The sequence below is a fragment of the Lathamus discolor genome, chromosome 5 (genome assembly GCF_037157495.1).
Source record: "Lathamus discolor isolate bLatDis1 chromosome 5, bLatDis1.hap1, whole genome shotgun sequence".
NCBI lineage: Eukaryota > Metazoa > Chordata > Aves > Psittaciformes > Psittacidae > Lathamus > Lathamus discolor.
In genome coordinates, this window is record NC_088888.1 from 120,311,457 (window position 1) to 120,317,456 (window position 6,000).

Below are 6,000 nucleotides of genomic sequence, written 5' to 3' on the forward strand. Positions count from 1 at the left end.
CCAAGTTAACACCAAAGCTGTGTCCTGCTGACTGTCAATAGCAACTAAATCTTTAGGAGATGACAGAACGCTGAAACTGTTGAAGGAGCAGAAAGGAACAGCAAGATTTCACAGATTGAATGTGGCTATTTGCAATTTTCCATAACACATGGAAAAAGCAACAGTGGCTGCACAGAACTGTGCACAGAGTGTGTTCCAGAGAATCAAAACCTCAAGGGAACAGGCGCATTGCTTTTGCTGCATGAAATGAAAACCAGTTGCGCTGACCCGAGGTCTGGACCTGGTTATATTTCAACTAACAGGTACTGCTAAAGGAGAGCTGACAGCTTTCCCTTCCCAAAACTATTGGGACCACCAAGCTCATATATTCAGGTTAAATGGCTCTCACAAGGCCACACTGAAAATGTGGTTTTCTCTGTTCATTTTTCCATCTGCCACAGAGCAGGAGATAGACAGCAAGCTGGATTGCACCATCGATAACAACCTCACTTTATCCATTCCTCCCCCAAAAGACTAATAGTGTTTGGGCCTCCAAACTCGTGATTTATTACTTCCAGAAATCCAGATGGGAATTCACTGGGGGAAAATGCAAGAGCTGTCCAAACAGGAGCCTGACAAAAGAGCTACTGCTTGAAAAGCAAAGCTATACTGAGAACTGGTAAAGGTCACATCTCTCTATTTCTGCAGGCAATTAACCATCAGAGCGACTTAGTCAGGGATTCGATCCATTCCTCAAGTAGAACGACCAAATAACTTTCTCAGTTGAATATCGATAGGTAATTTTGTCATTGAGTTAATGCAGCTTAAAACTAATTTTCAAATACTTACGCAGCTCAGCTGTGGATTTGGCTCAGGAATCACAGGGTGAACTTCCACCACTCCTCCTGGGCAGGACAGCACTGCTCAGGTTCCTCACCTGCATGTACACATGGCCCAGGTGCTCACAAGAGCTGAGCACCTCATCATGCCACAAAACCAGGGCTGACCTGGTGAACCAGAACCCATGTGTTCAATAGCACTCTGCAGATACAGAGCTCCCCAGGGGCAGTAAAGCAGATATTAGGACTGAATGGTATGGACCTCTGAGGTTATAAAGCTCAGTAGAGGGTAGAAATTGCCAATAGCTTTTCTCTTCCCTCTATGCTTCTGTTTACAAAACTATTGGGAAATAATTAATGCATTTTTATGTCCTCTTCTCACTAAACCTATGGTGTATGAAGTGATACTACTAAACCATTAGAAGAACCATGAAGTAATACATAGTCCTGAGCAGCAGTGAGTCACAGAGCACTAGGATTTCTCAAATATCCCTTCTAGCAACATGAATCATAAAAAATTAAAAGCAAAAATAAACCAGTAATTTCAACACCACTGACAGCAGCCACCAGTCTGAATTAAGTGTATGAAATTCAGTGTTGCTCCTATGAGAGTGGAGGCAGCTATCAGAAAAGGCAGAGAGAGGAGAAAAGGAGAGAACAGGTAAATGAGGCACATGCTTAGTGCTTGTGACAGTAACATTCCCAGCTCCAACCACTTCATGCAGCCAGATGACTTTGTGCTGTATAATTCTTCCCTGTGAGGGTGCTGAGGCGCTGGCACAGGGTGCCCAGAGAAGCTGTGGCTGCCCTATCCCTGGCAGTGCTCAAGGTCAGGTTGGACACAGGGGCTTGGAGCAGGCTGCTCTAGGGGAAGGTGTCCCTGCCTGTGGCAGGGGGTTGGAGCTGGATGAGCTTTAAGGTCCTTTCCAACACAAACCATTCCAAGCTCCCATCAAATTGCACAAAGACAACTTACTGCTTAGAAGTATGACAACTAAAAACTGATACCATGAACAAAGACATTGAAAATATACATTTATTCTAAATGGAAAAGAAAGCCTCAGTTGTTGTGTTTTCAGAAAACATCTTCTTGAAATAGTACCATCAGCTTCACAAAAATGATGTGAAGATAAACAGTTCTTTCACACGCCATCAGCGAAACAGAGAAAAGATGGTGGTGGGGGGGATCATTTAGCAAGTGTTCAGCTCCACCAGAAAGCATTTCTGCTTTTAAGTTTTGAAAGAAAGCCAGCCAGTTCACTTAGTATTTTCTAGTAATAGGCATTTACCCACATCAGCTCTGCCAGCCTTTTGTTTAGTACAGAATTATTGCCTGTATGTCTTGAAAATTAAGCCTGTCACACAGATATTTTCTTTTAAACAAAAGCCCATGCCCATTTAATAAATGTGAGCATCTCGGAGACAATCATAACCTCGCACAAAGCAATCAGACACAGGAACGTGGTCATTTTACAAAGCACTGAATCAAATGTGCGCACATCCAGCTTCCTCCCCTCCTTCCCTCGACCAGCAGCACCCTGACATCGCTGAAACACACACGGAGCAAAATGCAATCAGCTCAAATATGGGTACCAACATTTCACTCAGACACCAACAGTTTCATACAGCACGGCAGTTTCAGAGTAGGGGTAAAGAACGTACACAGCACACCCTCAGCCAGCTTAGAGCCATGGGGGGCCTCCAAAGCAGCAGGATAGTTTGACATCTGATCTTCAAATAGGAAAGACTATTTGAGCACAAAGGTATAAAGACACTTGCTGTGATGTAGATGGATGATGACTTGAATACAGCCAGTCATATTAGGTATGTGGTGATACATTTAAATGCACACATGTATTTGCATGTTCTTTTTTGTTCATATGGAGATAAAGTTTTGGCTGGTGTACGAAGAGAACATAGAGATGGGACTGCGACTGAGTTCACTTATTAATATTTTGGAGATCATTATCAAAGTATAAGCAAATACTTCTTGCTCTAAGAGGCCAATAAAACTCAGCAGAGAGCACTGACGGCACCTCTCAGTTATGCAGCCATTACCAGGCATGTTTTACTTATTATTAACTTTCCCTTCACAGGAGCTCTGGTACAGCACATTTTATGGAATGCTAAAAATAATCTTCCACACCAAAATAACAAAAGGAACAATAATCAAAAAGAAACCCAGCACCAGCTAATGAGTTGTTCTCTGTGCTCTATATACCTGGAGTTTTCTGCCTGCTTCTTTGAGCAGATATATTATTCCTTAGGTTTATTAACCACAGGGAAGAAAACGTTTTCTTCTGCTGCTATTTTGTATTTAATCATTTATTTCAAGCATTCCTTGAAGTTCTCAAGTGTCTCAAGCTAACAGAGTTCAGGCCCAGTAACATCTTAACTACATGATGCTAAACGTTTTTGACAAGCTCTATTATAATTAAATTTAAATGTTTTGTTCTAATGCTTGTGTTTGCTCAAGTCTTTGATGGGAGATTAAATTACGCTCACCCTAAAATCTTATAATAAATAAAAGAAAACAGAAATGTAGTGTAAATTTATGTCCAAATCTGCTTACAAAGAGAATTAGCTCAGGTCTTTGCGCAGCCAAGCGCTTCATCACGGGCATAATTTTTGTTATGCCAGTATTCCCACTGATGTCAATGAACAACTGAAGCTAGGATCATCAGGTGCACAGAATCATGGAATGGTTTGGGCTGGAAGAGACCTTAAAGCTTATCCAGTTCCAACCCCCTGCCATGGGCAGGCACAGCTTCCACTAGAGCAGGTTGCTCCAAGCCCCATCCAACCTGGCCTTGAACACTGCCAGGGATGGGGCAGCCACAGCTTCTCTGGGCACCCTGTGCCAGCTTGAGCACTCCCTTGCGTTCAAGGCCTAAGAGAATTCACAGCACATTGCAGGGACAGGACAGACAGTCCAGGGAAAGTCTCTCGGGACGGATGTCAGAAGCTCACTCAGCACACAGACTGACATAAGAAGTCCTGCATAATAAGACAGATGACAAACTTGAAATATATCTGCAAGATAAAAAACAGTGTTATGTTGGCCTGAGTCAATGAAGCACCATCCAAAATTCAGGCAATTAATTGATGATTAGATTAGTGCCAGTTAATTAAATAAAACCATGACAGATACAAAAACTGTGCTCTTTATTGCATGTCTGCATAACCAAATGTTACTCTATCATGTTTTCTAGTCCAGGAAACACACTGATAACTCTAGTTCCCAAAGTAACTTGTGCCTTTCTAGCACAACCTCACTGCTTGGAGAAGAACTCGGCTGAGCAGCACACGAAGATGGCTGGGGCATCTCAAGTCAAGAGGCTAATTTGTGGAAAGGACTTTCAGGTCATGGGGCCTGCACAAAAAGAAGTGGCTCCTGTCAAGTCCCTTGACTCCATGTGCTAATGAGAAACAGCTTTGTAAAAACCACCAGTGAGACTGCATCCTGAATGTGGAGCCAAGGGAGCCACAACGACTTGGGGGACTTCTTTTATTAATGCTTTCAAGAAGAGCTTTCGCCCTCTCAGAGTTCTGGGTTTATGCAGCAGAGACTGAGAGCTCCTGCAAAGGAAAGACGTTTTTCATTTGTGTTACGGAGTTGAAAGCAGCCAGAGAAAGGGATTTAATTATCGCTTCGTCAACCATATCCTGTCCACAGCAAGTGCTGCCTACTTTGATGACTGTGGTTGCTGCCACTTCTTCTCCCCCAGCAAACAGGAGGGGAAGATAAGGTGTGTTTGGGTTCTTTTTGCTGGAGAGGATATTGTTTTTCTTCTGCTTGGTTTATAAACTCCAGCTCCTTACATCTCTTGGCTATTATTCAGCTAAGTGAAAAACAAGTATTTCCTGCTTTCTGTATAAGCCAGTGATTGTAATGTTGTAATAATTTGTATTGTTCTTCACCAAATTGACTTTAATTTGCAGTATGTAGTGTGTGTGTGCGCATACACACAATATATGTATTTATACATTATATATGCCATAGACATACACATATAATTTGCAATACTGTAGCCTCTAGATTTTTCTCAGAACTGCTGCTCTCTGACATCCCTGTTAAACAACACATTTTAACAGCAAGTCATTAGTACCAGCACAAAGAAAATATTTAAGTTGTAATTCCAGAGACATACTTAAACTCATCCTGGTACCACTAATTTCTTACGCTGACCAGTACCTAAACTTATACCTGCATGAGAAATTGGTGGGTTTTCTCCAGTTTGAAGTATCTTGCTCTGTTTAGCTGCTGCAGAGCAGCCACTGAAAGATTTGTGTAGCTATTTGCAAATGCCAATCCTTGCTTTGAAGATCAAGCATGAAAAATCTTCCGTTTGGTACCCAACTTCATCCGTCTTGTACCATTATTCTCAGCTTGATGACAACAGCAGCTTCAAACCTTCGGGACATCAGCAGAATGATAACAAAGCCTTCCCAAACTTCATGCTTAATAAAATAAACCCCAAGCATCACAATACACAGCACAGTCCCTGCAGAACAAACGCTTTAGTCATTTCATGACAGTGATTGCTTCACCAAGCAATTGCAATGTATATAGACACATTTCAGGAGATCCTTTTTTAATACTTTTCTGCTTGGTTTTAAGCTTTCTTCCATTTCTTCATACACTTCATTAATAACAGTTAAGAAATATGAAATATTTCCTGGTGAGGTTGAGCAATAAGGAGCATTAAAATCTTTCACAGGAGCCTGGTTTTGCACATTTCCCCCCTGCTATGAACATTGGTGTGTTTTTGATTCCGTGGCTGCTTGAGCCCTCTTTCTGAACAGGCTGCTTACCTTTGAGCTTCAACTTTAAGTCCTTTTAAATGATTAATCACCATCATCAAGCATCTCTATTAAAGTCCCAGCCTTGTTTACAAAGCCCAAGGAAGTAAAGATCTCGGTGCAGCCTGTCCAGTGTTATTCCCCAGAGGACAACGGAACAGCTCTTCTGCTGAGGCTTAATCCTCCATCGGCTAATGACAAAAACAAGGCTTACAGAGATCAGAGGGTTTGAAGTTAGTCCATAACAGTAACCAAAATATTCTTTCTCACTCTTCCATTAGCACCAGAGTGCAGAATGTAAACTTGTATGTCAAAGCAAAGCTGCCTGTATTAATTTTTATGCGGAACTTGCATAGCTGTCGACATTCTTCCTTATTAA